Below are 20,133 nucleotides of genomic sequence, written 5' to 3'. Positions count from 1 at the left end.
GTGTTTGCATGGCGATGGCCGAATAAGAAACTCGTTGCGTGACGCTCTCAATAACTCCGCTCCCACCCTTGAGGAAAAAAAAACATATCGGCTTTAAAGCTGAAAATAAAACTTGTTCCTTGCTCGCTCGACTCAGCTCGATAATAGTTCGGCTCCTTCGTTAGAGAATATTAGCGAGCCGAACCAAATATTTAGCTCGGTAACGAGCTGGAGATTACAGCCCAACATCCTAGCCTAATTAAAATTCATCCATGTAAACTCTGCCCAATTTACCCGTCAAACCCCAGCTCTCAGCCCCTGAATCAAAAAAAAAAATCTCTCGTCCCTCAGCCCCACGCCTCCCTCCCCGATGCCTCCCCGGACGAGTTTTCCCTGACGTCCGCCTTGGACACTGGCACGTGGGCCTCACCCCCGGCAGCCGCACGAGCACCCAACGCCCACCTCCCACCTCCACACCACACCATCCCCGCTGGCTCTCTCTAGGCCCCGGCCGGTCATCTCAGGTGGTAACGCGCGTAGCCGCCCACCACCGCACCCGCCGTGCACTTCGTCGCGCTCGCCGCGCGGCCACTCCGCTCCGGCCGCTCGACGGCCTAGAGCCCCGCCGACTTGGGCCCGCTCCCTCGCGGCCATGAAGAGCGGCAGCTAACCGCAGCCCGCCCTCCTCGCCCTCGCCTCTAGCTCTCCCTTAACCCGGCCGGCCAGCTAGGCAGGCAGCGGCGGTGCGCACCTCGCAGCGGCCCCACGCGGCCGCGCCAAGCACCACTCGACGGCCTAAGGCTCCGCCGCCCCGGGCTTCCTCCCGGCGAGATGTGGGTGCTGCACCGCCAGCAGGGCAATCTGAAGGAGGAAGGAGAAAATCAAGAACTTCATGACAAAGGAGCCAAAGCCGAGCCCAACTTCTAGCTCGTTACAATAACGAGCCAAGTTGAGACAGCTTGCTATCTTATCGAGCCGGCTCGAGTTAAGCCGACCCGAGCCGAGCCAAGCCGGTTCGATATCCAGCCTAATCGGCTCCATACCCCACAGGTACACGATGGATTGATTCTAGATAATTTCATTTCGCAATCTTCTTTCCATAACGAAAAGAGTGATTTATTGACTACTAATGAATAAATAATATTATACTCGCTCCGTTGTACTTGACGAATTGATTCTAGATAATTTTGTTTCTCATCTTTTTTTCATGGCTAAAAGGGTGATTTGTCGACTGCTCACTTTAAGTTGTTTTGAAAAATCTAGATATATAATTATTTTTAATATATATCTAAATATATTATTTATCTAGATGCATATCAAAAATTATGTATTTAAATTTGCCAAAATGATGTACAATTTAAAATGCAGGAAGTACTCACAAATAACATTATACTCGCTCCGTCCATCAATTTCCATTATTTAAGATGCAGGGACGATGAGCCTATGGTCGTAAGGCCGAGGATCTGCCACAGATTGTTTAAATTTTTCATTAAATTGCTTTAAGGATAAAACCGAATACTAAGTGTATGTATGTGCATACGATTAAATCAAATTACATACATATAATAATTTTATTAGTAAATAACATCATTTATATCATATAAAAAAGTACAATAATTATTTTAAAGTTTATCAGAGATATACAACTTATCCTCGAATTTTCATAAGCAATTCATGGGAGTTGCGTACGTCTAGAACTCAGCATGATCTTTTCTCTTCAGAGTAGCATTATTACACTTATGATCGGTACTTCACAGGTATAAAAATAACATAACATGAAAGGCAAATAACAAGGAAAAGGCTGACTACGATAATCAATTTTAATTGGTTAAGTTTTATTAGTACCTAATTACAAGGTATAAGTATATACCAACCCACATTAAAAGTAATAGCTAACAAAAAGTTAAATCATAATTATAAGTATGAACTATAATTTAATCCATATCCAAGTTCATTAATTATGCGAGGTTCTAGCCCTCTCTTAATGTGGGCATGACACATATGGATACGACCATGGAAGAAGATCATAAGATGAGCTTGTTCCAATGTACTTTCAGTAATTTTGAGAATGGTTCGCTAACTAACAAAATTATTGTGATTAAGAACAGTGGAGAGGCCAAGAAAATAATTGAAGAGAGGTATGAAGGAGAGAAAAAACAACAAGGACGTTCAAGCCAAGTTGGAGGCCCACAATATAACAAATTCGAATCCAACTCGAAGTCTTGTACTAGGCTGCCTTAAAATTGTTGCTCAGGCTACATACAAAGTCTGGTTTTGATGTTGTACATATGTACCAAAAGATAAGGAGATAAACTTTTCAATATTACTAGTCCCACGGCATTATCAGGTCCGAGCGAACAGGAATCATTGGAACAAGTGAACGTCCACCGCCTTTTGGACCGTGTATTGTGTTGGAGTCCATTAGAGACGTTGTTGATGCGAAAACACATTACGCCAAATACTTGAGCACGCAACATGCACCTGCTCCTTGCTATGTTGTTGTGGAACCAGAATTTTCGGTTTTATAAACCGGAACTTCAGGTTTTATCAGACTAGGTACATCAGTAGATCCATCGAACGCTTACCCAGGAGGGACATTGTCAGGGTATGCGCAAGGCGGTTTGTGTAACGCCCCGAAAAAAAAATTTCAAGCCTAAACAACGCGATAGGGTATTCCGACTAAAAATTAATTTACCGTAAAACCCTGATCCTCTCTGCCACATGAGCGCGTTGCGCCACACAATGTCCGGCCTCCCCCACGCGCACCGCCGCGACCCTCGCCACCGCGTCACGACGACCGCGCGACCGCTTCCCGCAATTAGCGCCGGCGCAAGCCCTTTCTCGCGCGGCGCGCGAATCCTGCGCGCGCGTGGCCGACCGGCCGCGGTCGCCGCCGCGACCGGCGCCGACGCGCCCCACCCTTTTCTCCCTCTTCTCTTTTCTCTTTTCTCTCTCCCTTCTATTTCTTTTCTCCTTTCTTTTTTTTCCTTTCTTTCTTTCTTTTCTTCCCTCCTTTCTCCTTTCCCCTCTCCTTCCTCCTCCCCTCCCCTGTTTCCGAACGCTGCGCTGCCACGCCGGCCCCTCCTGCTTGGCCCCGAGCCGCGGCCCCTCCCCTCCCGCGCCGCGCGTGGCCGCGTGCCGCGCCGCGCCAGCCGCCGCTCGCGCTCTGCCCGGCACGCACGCGCGCCCGCGGCGCCGCACCGCTTGCCACTGCCGCGCACGCCCGGACGCCGGCCAAGCCGCCCGCGCTACCCCGGCCGTGCTGCGCACGCACAACCACCCCGCGTGCTCCCCGTGCGCCCGCGCCCCCGCTCTGGCCCGCCCCTCGCCGCGCCGCCCGCGCACGCGCGTGCGCCGCCCGTCGCCAACCGTACTGCCCGCCGCTGCCTCCCCTGCCGCGCGCTCGCCCTGTGCCGCACAGCGCCGCCCACGTGCCCGCACCGTCGCGTCGCCCCGGCCTCGCTGCCCGCGCCACCGCTCGACGACACGGGCGTCACGACGCGGCCGCCATTAAGGCTTCCCGAGCCGCTCGCCGGCCCCCTCCCACCGGCCACCATCGGCCACCGCCCCCCTTGGACTATAAATAGGCCACCCGCACAGCCGCCCGTCCCCACGACCTTCACCACCGCACGGCCCCTTCTTTCCCAAGCTGCAACGCCGCCGCCGCCTATAGCCCCGCCGCCGCCCTCGGTCCGTCGCCGCCCGACCTCCACGCGCCACCCCGGCCCAAGGTGAGGCCGGGGATCGGTTTCCCTCCTCCCCCTCTTCCTTTTCCCCCACCCCCTAGCCGCCACCGAGCCCCGGGCCGGCCGGATTTGGCCGCCGCCGGTGCCCCCTCTCCCCTCCTCTGTTTTGTGCGGGGAAGAGGAGGAAGAAAGGGGCCTTTTTGCCCGAAGCCCCCCCCCTTTTCCTGTAATACCCCAAAGGAACCCCCCCCCCTCCTTTAAATGCCCCCCCTTTTGCTAAAAAGACCCTACTCTTTCTAGTATTTCGAACCAAACCCCTCGATTACGTAAACCTAAATACACTCGACACCTTTCAGCGTACCCTGAGTATTTCTAGGATTCGCAAATAGGTCCTTGTCCTTTTCGTATAGTTACGAATATGCCCCTAGACCCCCGTTTAAGCCCTGAAACCACCTTTAGCGCGTCATTTTATGTGCGAAACGACCCCCGATCGACCCGAAACTTTACCACGCCCTTTCTAGTATAGTTTTAGTCATGCCATTAAGAAACCACCCAAAAATATTACCCCTACCTCCGTGACTAAATTATTTCCGATTCAAGCTCAGCGATAAAAGCTTTTAGTTTTTGTGCTTGATTGTGTGTTTGTTTGTTTGCGTCGTAGGACACGGAGTGAACGAGGAAGGCCCCGACTGTGACCAAGCGAATGAGGACCAGTTCCGCGACCCCGAACCCGAAAGACAGTGCTTCGATCAGGACTTTCCGCAAGGATTTGACGATGGCAAGTTCAATTCCGCCCTTTGATGCATGTTTTTGTCCTAGTTTTTATAAACACAACCCAGTGGCCTGTTTTATAAAATTGCATGGTTTTGCTTGCTGAAAACATGGTAGGATAGCCACCCTTGTTTGTGATAACCATACCTTGACCACTTGATTTTATAAAGAAAATGCGTGTGTTTGGGAAGGGATAAAATGTGGTTTTGAAAAGTGAGTTAGACGGGATGGATGGCAATTCTGTGTGAATTGCCGTTGGTGTGCTCGTACCTGTGTGGTTGAGCGTGGAAGGGAGATATCCATCTTGTCACCCCTAAGGACCGAGTTGATGTGACATCTCACCTAGCTTCTTGTCGTGCGAACCACTTGACCGTTGTATGGGCAACGGCTTAGCATAAATCCCACTAGTTAGTCTGGTAGCCATCAGGAGAGCTGGGAGCAACGGGTGATCAAGGAGAAGGGATAAGCTCTGTGTGACTTATGCCCCGGTTAAACCTCGGAGATAGGTCGAATGACCCCTTGGTGGATCCCGTGATGGCTAGTCAGGTCTAGCTAAGGTGGGTAATGGCTTTGTTGGGATCTGCACCGACACTAAGGTGATCGTGTTGTGGTACCCCACCTGTGGGTAAAGTTGTACACCTCTGCAGAGTTAAAATCTATTCGAATAGCCGTGCCCACGGTACTGGGCAAGTTACGGTGTGGTCACATAACTAGTGTTTCTCTTGGGAATGATTGGGCTGGTGTGAGTTGTTTGGAAAGTGTCCGGCAGTTGTGCCGTGTGCTACGGCGGACGGGGAGTCCGGTAGCAGTCTAAAACCTGGATCCTGTGTGGATCAACACTGTGTGCTCCTTGGTATAAGAAAACCTGTCTTGAAAAGTGCTTTTAAAAACGAACCCCTGCATATAACTGTGTTTTCCGCAAATGAACCGTAACCTTATCCTTGGATTATCCTGTGCATTAAATTCTATTATACCCCCTTCCGTGGGTGTGATTGGACTTGCTGAGTACGTTTGTACTCACCCCATTCTTACCTTCACAGTGGAAGACCCAGACTACGTCCCCGAAGACAACGAGTAGGGTTTCGTCCTGCACCCAGTCTTGCCTGTGGTTGAGGCCACCGTTGGATTCCGCATGGCGCAAGACTCTGATGATCCTTTGTTCGTAGCTAGTGTAGTTGTGTGGGTTCTGGTTGTAATCCTCGCGATAGTGGCGCTTCACTGCCCATTACCGCGTAGAGTTGTACGGTGATGTACCATCTGATGTAATAAAAGTGTTATCAGCCTCCTGGGACTGATAAAGTAACACTTTTAAGTCTTCCCTGATGGGGGGGACGCTTCAGGTGGTATCAGAGCCGTAGGCTGGCCGTAGGACGTGACCCTAGGAACGAGACCCCTTTTCAGACCCTAGAACTTGTCCCGGTTTAGAAACTTTCTGCACAAACACTCACCACTGGTCTTTTGCCTTGTTCCAGATGGCTGGCAATGGATGGGTTAGCGGAATCTGCCACGCAGAGCCCGGCCTCCCCAAGTTGCTATTGCTCAGCCTGGAACGCGTCGGGGTTATGGAACCGCCGGAGTATGCCTACCGTGAGTACATCGCCGGAGGCACCCTTCGGTGCGACATGATGGTTTTTGTGGAGAAAAGCACCCGCTACCCTGATGTGGACCCTTGGTTCATCTCCACCACTGGTTTCCGCTTCCCCGACACCTATCGAAAGGCCGCTCGTAAAGCCCTGCGGCAACTGCGTGCGCTCTACAGGCGCCACCTTCAGCGGACCCCCATGGGATTTTTCCCACCCGCTGAGGGGAGAGGACGCACTTGGATTGCCCGAATGAGGGGACTTGGACGAGAAGAAGAAGACCTAGAAGATACGGTCTCCCACCTATCCATCTACCTTACTGGCTTGGATGCACTCTGCCGCGAACAGTCGGCGCAACTGAAGCAGCTAATCCGTGGGATTGAGAGGATAACCCAGGAGCTGGAGGAACAACGGACAAGAGCTGCAAACGCCGAGTATTCCTTAGCCGCCCTCCAAGCCCAGATGCAAGAATACGAGAACCGCAACGGAATAGGTGGATGGATCGAGGAAGAAGAAGAAGAACCCATGGAAACCCATTGGGATAAGGGTACTCAGACCGAAAACGAGATGGATCAGTTCCTTCCAATAAAGAAGCGCTCTATCAGGACCGAGGAAGAATCCCCATGATAGGATTAGCACCCCTAGCTAGAACCCTACCCTAATAATGACCACGTATCCATGAAAACTGTACCACCCTTGTTGTAATAATAAATATCATCTACTCCCTTTTGCCCCTGTACCAGGTTGTTTACCCTATTTCTGTTTCAGATGGCTGAGGAAGGATGGACCCAGGGCGATTGCCAAGCTGCACCTGGATTCCCCAGCCTCTTAATCAACACCCTGGAGGACCTTGGCGTTACGGAGCGCCCAAGGTACTACAGCCGAGAGTACGAACACCATGGTACCCTCCGCTGCAGGGTGATCCTGGTCATCGCCAGGAGCAACTGCTACCCCGACATCCAGCCCTGGCGAGCGACCGCCACAGGGTTTAGACACCAAGACACCTACCCCTTGGCCATCAGAAAAGCACTCCATTATTTGTGCCGGATTTTTGAAGAACACCTCGCCCCCACGCCAGCAAAGCTCTTCCCGCCGGCCATCAGAACCCCAGTCTGGGAAGCACGCATGAGAAATTTGGAGCGACGTCGCCTCGAAGAAGGCCCCCTGTACCAAGTGGCCACTTACCTAGCCGCCCTGGACCAACTCTTTGATGAGCAAGCCAACCTTCTAAAGGAGCAGACCCATCGAGCCGAGCAAGCAGAGCTCGCAGTAAGGATACAGCAGATCCGAGCCGCCCACGCCGAGGCGAGAGCCGCAGCCGCGGTCAGTAGCGAGGCAGTCGCCCAAGAAAGCCTCAGGCAAGCCCGAGACCGGCGCATGCAAGATTGGACCCGGAGTGGGACACCAGTTCCGGCAATTGGGGAGGATCATGTTTTACTCGGGACGCCCATCATAGGATGGGGACCCCTTTTTGGAAACACACCAGCCCCACCCGGAAACCCTGAAAGCTCGGCTGCCGCCGTCGAAAGGAATGCTCAAGCGCAACCCCTGACCGGTGGAAACCCAGAGGACGGCGAGCAAGGATCACTCGCGCTCTCCGCCCCAGAAGAAGGCCTGCCCCGCGAGTAAAATGACCGGCACCACCCTAGTAATATGTCCCCAGCCACTTTTGTTGTGGTACCTGATCCCAGACAAGTAGTACGATACCTAGCCTTACCCTAAGTTGTAACCCCCTTGCAGTAATAAAATGGTTTGTGCTTGTCGTTTGTGATGTTGTTTGCTGGTTTGTTGTGTGCTGATTATTTATATGAGTACCGGCAGGAGGTAGATTCTGCCTTATATATATACGAATTAAACAACTTAAACATCACATAATCGTAACCCTAGTTTACCCAATCAACAGGTGACCCCCCGGAACGTCGCAAGGGCCTCCCGTGGCCGGAACCCCGTAGCCGCTAGTGTCGGAGCACATCCCGTTGAACAAGATCTTCCCCAAGGAGAACAAGAAGTAAGCCAGAACCGAGGGGGAAGTCAAGAAGGAGAACAACTACCACCACCCCCACCCCTCGGAGACCTGGCGCAGATCATCCATAACCAGACCCTCATACTGGAGACACTGGCGAATGCCCTCATTAACCGGCAGCCGCGAGGGCAGAATATGAACGACAAGCTGACGGCCTTTCTAAGGACCAAGCCACCTACCTTCGCCGGATCCTGCAACCCGTTGGATGCTGACGACTGGTTGCGAGTAATTCAGAGGAAGCTCGAACCATTCGAATGCCAGGACCGGGATAAAGTCCTTCTGGCAGCCCACCAGCTCACCGGAACAGCATTATCCTGGTGGGAAAACTATTGTGCCGCAGCCGAAGATGCCTCTACCATCACCTGGGGAGAATTTGTAAGGGAGTTCCGCCGCTACCACATCCCTTCGGCCACTATGAAGCGCAAGGCGGATGAATTCCGCGCACTACAACAAGGAAGCATGTCAGTGGAAGAATACACCCACCGGTTCATAGAATTGGCCCGGTACGCGCCGGAAGAAGTGAATGACGATGATAAGAAGCAGGACATGTTCAAGAAGGGATTAAGCCCAGAGCTCCGGACCTTGCTTACTCCCCAGATCTATCCGGACTTCAACACCCTGATGAACAAGGCTATCCTCACAGAAAGGGCCAAAGCTGAAGAGAGAAAGGATAATAAACGCAAATTCCTGGAAAGCAAGGCCCGCCAACAGGACCGCTTCCAAAAGCCGAGGAACTCCAACTATACTGCACCAAGATCTCAGGCCCCAATGCAGTATAGGACTCAGTCCCAAGTGACAGGAACACGAGCCTCTGAAGCTCAGCCCAAGAGTCAGAATACCATGAGGGCCCCGCAGGGCAACACAAGCCTGGCCGCCTCCGACAACAACAATGTTAGGGCCTGTTTCAACTGCCGTGAAATAGGGCATTACATTGCCAATTGCCCTTATGCCAAGAATAAGCCGGCCACATCAGACTTCTCCAACACGGTGAATGGGCCCAGACCAGCCCTAACCGGTGCCAACCGAGTGCCCGTCCGCAACAACGATGGCAGCCAGCAGGTGAAGCAGCAATCATTTGGACGAGCCCGCGTCAACCACATCGACGCGCAGGAGGCTCAAGAAGCCCAAGGCGTAGTGCTCGGTGAGTACCTAGTCAACTCGGCTCTGGCGACAGTATTATTTGATTCTGGAGCATCACACTCGTTTATATCCTCGAGCTATGTGGGGAAACACAAAATACCTACAGTACTACTAAAAATACCCTTATTAACCCGGACGTCTGCAGGCGACATCAATTGTCAATTGGGTTGTCCACGGGTAAGGATCAATTTAAGTGGGGTAGAATTTCTAGCAGACTTGGTAGTACTTAAGTCCGGGGGAATAGACGTAATCCTTGGAATGGACTGGTTAAGCCGACACAATGGTCTCATAGGCTGTACTGATAAGGTGGTACACCTAACCAACCCTGAAGGAGTACAAGTGATCTGCCATACCCGGGATAGTAAGTTTGACCCGATGGTGTTTAGCATGGAAGCCCAGCCCTTAGAAGGAGTCCCGGTAGTAAACGAATACCCAGATGTTTTTCCCGAAGAACTTCCCGGTATGCCACCAGACAGGGATATAGAATTCATCATCGACCTTATTCCTGGAACCTCCCCCATAGCCAAGAGACCCTATAGGATGGCAGCCTCGGAATTGACGGAATTAAAGAAGCAACTAGAAGAACTACAACGGATTGGCTTCATCAGACCAAGCTCGTTACCATGGGGAGCCCCAGTCCTATTTGTCAAGAAGAAAGATGGGAGTATGAGGTTGTGTGTAGATTACCGGGCACTGAACGAGGTTACCATTAAGAACAAGTACCCCCTCCCCAGGATTGATGACCTTTTCGATCAGCTAAAAGGAGCCAAGTACTTTTCTAAGATCGGTCTAAGGTCAGGATATTTTCAACTCAAGATTAGGGAAAGTGACATCCCTAAGACAGCTTTTGTCACTCGCTACGGGCAATTTGAGTTCACCGTAATGTCCTTCGGACTAACCAATGCCCCTGCCTATTTTATGAACCTCATGAACAAGGTATTTATGGACGAGCTGGATAAGTTTGTTGTAGTCTTTATCGACGACATACTTATCTACTCCAAGAGTATTCAGGAGCATGAGCAACATCTGCGGGTAGTATTGGAAAAGCTAAGGACACATAGGCTATATGCCAAGTTCAGCAAGTGCGAATTCTGGCTGGAGAGAGTAGCTTTCCTTGGTCACATCCTGACCGCGGAAGGTGTAGCAGTGGACCCAGAGAAGGTCGAAGCAGTTTCCAACTGGCAGCGACCGACTAATGTTAGTGAAATCAGAAGTTTTCTTGGATTAGCCGGATACTATCGGAGATTTATCGAGGGATTTTCCAAGATAGCCCGACCCATGACGGAACTTCTTAAGAAGGAGAAGAAGTTCGCCTGGACGGAAAGTTGTGAAAGAAGTTTTCAAGAGTTGAAACAAAGGCTGACAACCGCCCCAGTGCTGACCCTACCGGACATTCATCGGGATTTTGTCATTTATTGTGATGCATCCCGACAAGGATTAGGGTGTGTACTGATGCAAGACGGAAAGGTTGTTGCATATGCCTCCCGCCAACTCAGGACTCATGAGCAGAATTATCCGACCCACGATTTGGAACTAGCAGCCGTGGTGCATGCCCTTAAGATTTGGAGACATTACCTGATCGGAAATAAGTGTGAGGTTTACACCGACCACAAGAGTCTGAAGTATATCTTTACCCAGCCGGATTTAAATTTAAGGCAGAGAAGATGGTTGGAGTTGGTCAAGGACTATAATTTGGAAATTCAATATCACCCCGGAAAGGCGAACGTGGTAGCCGATGCCTTAAGCCGAAAAACCTATGGACCCAAGGATGACCGCCTACGCGAGGAAATGGCACGATTAAACGTGCACATTGTTCCACGAGGTTCCAGCCATGTGCTGAACGTCCAACCAACATTAGAGGATAAAATTAGAGAGGCTCAAAACTCGGATCAAGAGCTAGTAAAGATCTGCAAGCAAACTGGAGAAAACAAAGCACCAGGTTTCAGAGTAGACGATAAGGGGATATTATGGTACGAGGATAGGATTTGTGTGCCCCGGAATGGAGACTTCCGGCAGCTAATCATGGACGAAGCCCATAACTCAGCCTACTCCATCCACCCAGGATCCACCAAAATGTATATGGACATAAGGCAAAAATACTGGTGGAATGGAATGAAAGCGGATATTGCACGAATTGTGGCACATTGTGATACCTGCCAAAGGATCAAGGCCGAACATCAGAAGCCGGCAGGATTATTGCAACCCTTGCCTATCCCGGTTTGGAAATGGGATGAGATAGGAATGGACTTTGTAGTGGGTCTACCCCGATCACAGAAGGGACACGATTCCATATGGGTAATAGTGGATCGACTCACTAAGTCGGCTCACTTTATACCCGTACGAACCACTTACGGTGGGGAAAAGCTGGCAAAGCTTTATCTGGAAAACATAGTAAAGCTACATGGAGTGCCTAGCAGAATTGTCTCAGACAGAGGAACCCAATTCACCTCTAAGTTCTGGAAAAGCTTGCATCAAGCCATGGGCACCAAGTTGGATTTCAGCTCTGCATATCACCCACAGACGGATGGTCAAATCGAAAGGGTAAATCAGATTATGGAAGATATGCTGAGAGCATGTGTCCTGACCTACGGAAAGGACTGGGAGCAGAGTCTGCCCTATGCGGAATTCTCGTACAACAATAGTTATCAAGCCAGCTTGGGCATGTCGCCATTCGAAGCTCTCTATGGAAGAAGGTGCAAAACTCCCTTGATGTGGTCGGAAGTTGGAGAACGTGCCCTAGTAGGACCCGCACTTATAAAAGAAGCAGAAGAAAAGGTAGCGGATATCCGCGAGAAATTGAAAGCAGCTCAGTCCCGACAAAAGAGCTATGCGGACAGGAAGAGACGGGAAATAAGTTTCAACCCAGGCGATTTTGTTTATCTCAAGGTCTCACCCATTCGAGGAACACGAAGGTTTCAAGTACAAGGAAAATTGGCCCCTCGATACATTGGACCGTATCGAGTTCTGAAGAGAGTCGGAGCCGTGGCATACCGACTAGAGTTACCAGAAGAAATGTCAGATATACACCCGGTGTTCCATGTCTCGCAATTGAGAAGGTGTTTGAGAGTACCCGAGGGAGAATATGTGCCTGTAGAAACAATAGACCTACAGCCGGATTTGCGATACCAAGAAGTGCCGGTCAAGATTCTAGACACTGTCACTAGGAGGACACGAAACTCCGAAGTTCGGATATGCAGGGTTCAATGGAGCAGACACGGAATAGAGGAAGCAACCTGGGAACGCGAGGAGGCCTTAAAGAAGGAATTTCCCCATTTGTTTAGAAGTCAGCCGAATCTCGAGGACGAGATTCATTTAAGTGGGGTAGGTTTGTAACGCCCCGAAAAAAAAAATTTCAAGCCTAAACAACGCGATAGGGTATTCCGACTAAAAATTAATTTACCGTAAAACCCTGATCCTCTCTGCCACATGAGCGCGTTGCGCCACACAATGTCCGGCCTCCCCCACGCGCACCGCCGCGACCCTCGCCACCGCGTCACGACGACCGCGCGACCGCTTCCCGCAATTAGCGCCGGCGCAAGCCCTTTCTCGCGCGGCGCGCGAATCCTGCGCGCGCGTGGCCGACCGGCCGCGGTCGCCGCCGCGACCGGCGCCGACGCGCCCCACCCTTTTCTCCCTCTTCTCTTTTCTCTTTTCTCTCTCCCTTCTATTTCTTTTCTCCTTTCTTTTTTTTCCTTTCTTTCTTTCTTTTCTTCCCTCCTTTCTCCTTTCCCCTCTCCTTCCTCCTCCCCTCCCCTGTTTCCGAACGCTGCGCTGCCACGCCGGCCCCTCCTGCTTGGCCCCGAGCCGCGGCCCCTCCCCTCCCGCGCCGCGCGTGGCCACGTGCCGCGCCGCGCCAGCCGCCGCTCGCGCTCTGCCCGGCACGCACGCGCGCCCGCGGCGCCGCACCGCTTGCCACTGCCGCGCACGCCCGGACGCCGGCCAAGCCGCCCGCGCTACCCCGGCCGTGCTGCGCACGCACAACCACCCCGCGTGCTCCCCGTGCGCCCGCGCCCCCGCTCTGGCCCGCCCCTCGCCGCGCCGCCCGCGCACGCGCGCGCGCCGCCCGTCGCCAACCGTACTGCCCGCCGCTGCCTCCCCTGCCGCGCGCTCGCCCTGTGCCGCACAGCGCCGCCCACGTGCCCGCACTGTCGCGTCGCCCCGGCCTCGCTGCCCGCGCCACCGCTCGACGACACGGGCGTCACGACGCGGCCGCCATTAAGGCTTCCCGAGCCGCTCGCCGGCCCCTCCCACCGGCCACCATCGGCCACCGCCCCCCTTGGCCTATAAATAGGCCACCCGCACAGCCGCCCGTCCCACGACCTTCACCACCGCACGGCCCCTTCTTTCCCAAGCTGCAGCGCCGCCGCCGCCTATAGCCCCGCCGCCGCCCTCGGTCCGCCGCCGCCCGACCTCCACGCGCCACCCCGGCCCAAGGTGAGGCCGGGGATCGGTTTCCCTCCTCCCCCTCTTCCTTTTCCCCCACCCCCTAGCCGCCACCGAGCCCCGGGCCGGCCGGATTTGGCCGCCGCCGGTGCCCCCTCTCCCCTCCTCTGTTTTGTGCGGGGAAGAGGAGGAAGAAAGGGGCCTTTTTGCCCGAAGCCCCCCCCCCTTTTCCTGTAATACCCCAAAGGAACCCCCCCTCCTTTAAATGCCCCCCCTTTTGCTAAAAAGACCCTACTCTTTCTAGTATTTCGAACCAAACCCCTCGATTACGTAAACCTAAATACACTCGACACCTTTCAGCGTACCCTGAGTATTTCTAGGATTCGCAAATAGGTCCTTGTCCTTTTCGTATAGTTACGAATATGCCCCTAGACCCCCGTTTAAGCCCTGAAACCACCTTTAGCGCGTCATTTTATGTGCGAAACGACCCCCGATCGACCCGAAACTTTACCACGCCCTTTCTAGTATAGTTTTAGTCATGCCATTAAGAAACCACCCAAAAATATTACCCCTACCTCCGTGACTAAATTATTTCCGATTCAAGCTCAGCGATAAAAGCTTTTAGTTTTTGTGCTTGATTGTGTGTTTGTTTGTTTGCGTCGTAGGACACGGAGTGAACGAGGAAGGCCCCGACTGTGACCAAGCGAACGAGGACCAGTTCCGCGACCCCGAACCCGAAAGACAGTGCTTCGATCAGGACTTTCCGCAAGGATTTGACGATGGCAAGTTCAATTCCGCCCTTTGATGCATGTTTTTGTCCTAGTTTTTATAAACACAACCCAGTGGCCTGTTTTATAAAATTGCATGGTTTTGCTTGCTGAAAACATGGTAGGATAGCCACCCTTGTTTGTGATAACCATACCTTGACCACTTGATTTTATAAAGAAAATGCGTGTGTTTGGGAAGGGATAAAATGTGGTTTTGAAAAGTGAGTTAGACGGGATGGATGGCAATTCTGTGTGAATTGCCGTTGGTGTGCTCGTACCTGTGTGGTTGAGCGTGGAAGGGAGATATCCATCTTGTCACCCCTAAGGACCGAGTTGATGTGACATCTCACCTAGCTTCTTGTCGTGCGAACCACTTGACCGTTGTATGGGCAACGGCTTAGCATAAATCCCACTAGTTAGTCTGGTAGCCATCAGGAGAGCTGGGAGCAACGGGTGATTAAGGAGAAGGGATAAGCTCTGTGTGACTTATGCCCCGGTTAAACCTCGGAGATAGGTCGAATGACCCCTTGGTGGATCCCGTGATGGCTAGTCAGGTCTAGCTAAGGTGGGTAATGGCTTTGTTGGGATCTGCACCGACACTAAGGTGATCGTGTTGTGGTACCCCACCTGTGGGTAAAGTTGTACACCTCTGCAGAGTTAAAATCTATTCGAATAGCCGTGCCCACGGTACTGGGCAAGTTACGGTGTGGTCACATAACTAGTGTTTCTCTTGGGAATGATTGGGCTGGTGTGAGTTGTTTGGAAAGTGTCCGGCAGTTGTGCCGTGTGCTACGGCGGACGGGGAGTCCGGTAGCAGTCTAAAACCTGGATCCTGTGTGGATCAACACTGTGTGCTCCTTGGTATAAGAAAACCTGTCTTGAAAAGTGCTTTTAAAAACGAACCCCTGCATATAACTGTGTTTTCCGCAAATGAACCGTAACCTTATCCTTGGATTATCCTGTGCATTAAATTCTATTATACCCCCTTCCGTGGGTGTGATTGGACTTGCTGAGTACGTTTGTACTCACCCCATTCTTACCTTCACAGTGGAAGACCCAGACTACGTCCCCGAAGACAACGAGTAGGGTTTCGTCCTGCACCCAGTCTTGCCTGTGGTTGAGGCCACCGTTGGATTCCGCATGGCGCAAGACTCTGATGATCCTTTGTTCGTAGCTAGTGTAGTTGTGTGGGTTCTGGTTGTAATCCTCGCGATAGTGGCGCTTCACTGCCCATTACCGCATAGAGTTGTACGGTGATGTACCATCTGATGTAATAAAAGTGTTATCAGCCTCCTAGGACTGATAAAGTAACACTTTTAAGTCTTCCCTGATGGGGGGGACGCTTCAGTTTGCCCTAGGCTTAGCAGGCCAGCTAGGGTGCCCACACCATGGAGAAGAGAGAGGAACAAAATATGAAGTTGGAAAAGTTGGGCAAAGAAAACGGTGAAAAGATAACTATGTTTGATAGATTCGATTGGATCTTCTCAATCAGCCATGGCCCTTTATATTTATAGGGTGGGAAGGCTTTGCCCATGAAGAGTCCAAGTACATCACCAAATACACTTATAACTGACTTGGATTTGACTTTCCTAATAAAAACAAGAACTTCCAGAATCAAAACCGAAACTTTCCGTTTTCTCTGGCGTAGATCTTCAAAAAAATGACCCTAACTTCTTCATCTAGAGTCCAAAATAGACGATATATATATATATATATATATGAATTTAGATCATCTCGATGAGAGCTACACAATGGTGAAGTTAAATTTAGGATTAGAGACTTCATAAAAATAAGAACCTTTGGTTTTAGAAAATAAATGCTTTAGTTTGGCTAGCCGTGCCAAATTTTGTCGTCAATATCTTGGCCGATTCTAATTTTCACTAATATTCCAAATATTCAGGACCACTCACTAATCCTACTTCAATGCACATGTCACACCTCCAAAAATTTTAAATTTGGGGATATGAGTTTAACCCTAATTAATACAATGATTTTCTCATAATTTAAATTTTTCTCCGATAATTATGTACTTGTCATCATATTCAGTGCAAGTTTATAAGGTTAAATCAATATGCTTTCGGGTATATTGATGTGAGTATTGAAATCATGTTGAATTGCATCTAGTGTTTCATGAGTGATAACTTTTGAAACATGTTTACTCGATGATTAAGTCTTTTCTATTAAGTTAAAGTGATGAGCTGTTTTGGATAAAATAAAACCAATTCGTGACTTTGACAATTCAAAAACATGGAAGTGTGCCGGTGGCCCATTTTGTTTGTCTTACTACTGGAAGTATAATTTGCTCCGGCACAATCTTGACTTTATGCATATTGAGAAGAATGTTTTTGAAAATACATATGGAACACTTTAAGAAATGGAGGACAAATTAAAGGATAATCTACAAGCACGAAAGGACTTAGCAAGAAATGAATATCCGGCAAGATCTACACCCAAAAAAAAAGCTAATGATAAGTATTACTTGCCTCCTGCTTTGTATATAACATGTCTAAAGAGAAGAAGCAACAATTTTGCAAGGTCCTTCATGATAGAAAAGTTCCAGATGGTTATTCCAGTAACATATCTAGATGTATAAATGTTGCTCGAGCAAAAATTATGGGTCTAAAAAAGTCATGACTGTCACATACTAATGCAACAACTTCTTCCAGTTGCTTTGCGAGGTCTTCTCCCTGATGATGTTACATTTATTTTATATGATTTATGCGGGTATTTTAGAGAAATGAATGCAAAAGTGTTCTACAAAGGTGAGCTTGAAAAGTTAGAGGAGCGAATTATTATGACATTATGTAGAATGGAGATTATATTCCCACCTGGATTTTTTACTATGATGGTTCATCTAGTTCTTCACTTAGCAACAGAGGTAAAAATAGGTGGTCCTATCTGCTATTGATCAATGTATTTTGTGGAGAGGTATGCTTGCCCTTAGAGTTATAGAAGTTAGCTTTTTACCATTTTTGTGCATGATTGTTTAACATTTCTCTATGTATGATGCCGGCCTATGCAGGTACCTTGGTGAGTTGAAGTCAAATGTGAGGAATAAAGCTCATCGTGAGGGATGCATTGCCGAATCAATTTTAGCAAAAGAGGCTATGACACTTTGTTCAGGATTTATTGATGGTTTTCAAAGCTTACTTAATAATCTCTCAAGAAATGACGATAATGATGAAACACTTGGATCTTGTAATGTGCAAGCATCAACTCTTTTTTCTTATGGTGGTACGGCACTTGGAAAGCCACACAGTTATGTTACAAGAGGATTGGCAAAAGTACACCACATAGATACGTGCTATTCAATTGTTCTGATGACCCGTACCTTAGGTAATATCTCAAACTCATAAACATAAACTAGCATTTTTCATTACACAAACTTCCTTAAAAAATATATTACAGAGCTCATGCTGAAGAGATCACAGCTAAGCATAATGGATGTCGAGTGAGCCATAGGGATATCGAGAAAATGCAAAATGAGAAGTTTCATCAATGGTTTAGAGATCAATGGTTTAAAGGTCATGTAAGTGCCATATCTCAGTCTTTATGTTGTATATATTAGTGAAAGTACAAAACTAACCTTGTATAGCTGTACAGATTATGCAGATCGAGAGGGAAAGTGGCATTCACATTTTGAAAGATAGGATAAGATGGCTAGCCCGTGGCCTGGTTGAAGCAGAAAAAAGGTATCATGCTTTCAATAGTCGAGGTTTGCGATTTAGGCCCAAATGGTTGGATGGGGTGATACAAAGTAGTGGAGTGGTGCTGACTGCGAAAACATCCAGTTATGCTTGTGCAAGTGATGCCAGACCAGTTTTAGGCAATGTGACTTACTATGGGAGGATAATTAATATTATTGAGCTGCACTATTCTGGAAATTTTTCAATGGTATTTTTCAAATGTGAATGGGTTGATGTTGTATTTGGGAGAGGAATTAAAAAGGACAAATATGGCTACACACTTGTCAACTTCTTGTCAACTTCTCACACCTGATACATACCGGTGACAAGATTCCACATGAACTTTTCATTTTCCCAAACTAAGCTAACCAGGTATTTTATATTGATGATAAATTAAACTCTGGGTGGTTTGTGGTCATGAAGATGAAACTATGAGATATAATATGACATGAGTTCTGATGAATGGGAAGATAATATAGAAACTGGGCCATTCCATGTCACACACCTTGGAGAGATGTTCAATAATGGAAAGATCAGGCATCAATAGGTTAGAACAGACATTGAGGGAACAACTGTTGATGCTGGCACCAGTGGATTAGATGACCAATGAAGATTGTTTCTTCAATGGTATGTGTTTGTATCATTTTTCCGCTATATTTACTTGTAGAATTTCTTTTCTTTAATTGTACCATAAAAATTAAATGAGAATTGTATAGTTGCATTATTGGAATATGTTTGTATCTCTACAATTCAGTTTGGTATGGAACCTAGATGGCTGTACCAATACAAAAGTAAATATTTGTATAAAAGAAATAAATCTTCCTGTGAGGATTTTCTATACCTTTTTTTTGCTAGTTATCTCTATCCACAATGCAAATTTTTTAATCAAATGATCATCATTTAGATATTTTACAAATTTTCTTCATATGATCTTCTACAATTCATCTAGATCAATCACCTTGTTTTGTTCATGTGTGACATTTGGATTTACTAATATTTCTTTCTTTTTATTACCGAACATCAAACTTCGAGATGACTATCTTACCAATATATCATAGTTTGTATTCATCACGGTGCAAAAAGCTACTTATGTAATAAAAGTTATTGTAACGTACTTTATCGTGGCATATGGTTTTCACCAAAGACTATTGTTTGTACATAAATTCATTGCCTTTCCATCATTTATCTAGCTGATTGGATATGATCTATTGTTGTATCTTGCCACCAACTAAATACTAGTTTTGATTCCTTACTACTAATTGCATTTTCTGATTTATTCGGCATTCCCTATTATCTACTCGTGATGTTTTATAGTGTAACAACATTTGTGCCACTTAATAAAAAAAACTAACAGGGCAACTTTGGTTATAGGACAACTTTTACATTATCAACATTAACAAATTCAAATAATTATTTCAAATATAAAAATATATAGAAATGGATGTACTAATAATAAATTTGTATATCTAAAACATATCTTAGGTTCATTCCTACTTCTAGCAAGTTTATTCTGCCAATTTAAATTCTAGTCCTATTTAACAACTAATAATTTTCTGGGGGAAATATAGTCCAAAAATGAAGAATTGTTCACAAAATGCTCAACATAGAGGACAAGATATGAAACTATATTGTACTTTATGAATGAAAGCATATACACTCAATGACAACATAATATATGTGCTCCTTTGTAACACTTAATTTGTAACATTATTTTGTATGTGTTACAAGATGCTTCCATCTTTGCAATATTTTAGGTGTAACATAATTTTGAGTTACTATAATGATTGTTTGCAACACAATTTTACAAAATAAGTGTTATGTGTTACCACGCTCGGTTCTAACACATAGTTTTGTGTTCCAGTGAAATTCTTTGTAACACATTGTTGAATGTGTTACAATAGCGCGTTACTAAAACTCTATGTGTAGTAGTGTATATAAGTAGATTTGTTTCAAAGAGTTATTTTAATACAATATGGATTTTATAACGAGTAATAATATATTTGTAAGGGAATTAACAGTGTATGCATACCTTGAATACGTTTCGATTATCTTAATATGCACTATAGTAGAATGAAAATAAAAATGGTGGGAGTGGTACCACTACAAGAAAATAGCTTA

At 48.0% G+C, this 20,133-nt stretch overlaps 1 long non-coding RNA gene across 2 annotated transcripts; it reads left to right on the top strand.

Moving 5' to 3' along the window:
• Nucleotides 1-669: 669 nt before the first annotated feature.
• Nucleotides 670-18,303, top strand: LOC112895948. Of its 2 annotated transcripts, none has more exons than XR_003229306.1 (4): nucleotides 670-1,029; nucleotides 17,352-17,665; nucleotides 17,738-17,858; nucleotides 17,933-18,303. It is a non-coding gene; the product is annotated as an uncharacterized LOC112895948 (long non-coding RNA). The 2 variants fall into 2 exon arrangements; XR_003229307.1 differs by lacking the exon at nucleotides 670-1,029 and adding an exon at nucleotides 16,830-17,257.
• The last annotated feature ends 1,830 nt before the right edge of the window (nucleotides 18,304-20,133 follow it).

The sequence above is a fragment of the Panicum hallii genome, chromosome 5 (assembly GCF_002211085.1).
Source record: "Panicum hallii strain FIL2 chromosome 5, PHallii_v3.1, whole genome shotgun sequence".
In the NCBI taxonomy this organism is placed as follows: Eukaryota; Viridiplantae; Streptophyta; class Magnoliopsida; order Poales; family Poaceae; genus Panicum; species Panicum hallii.
The sequence above is the reverse complement of the archived record's forward strand: the minus strand, read 5'-3'. Positions and strand labels throughout refer to the sequence as shown.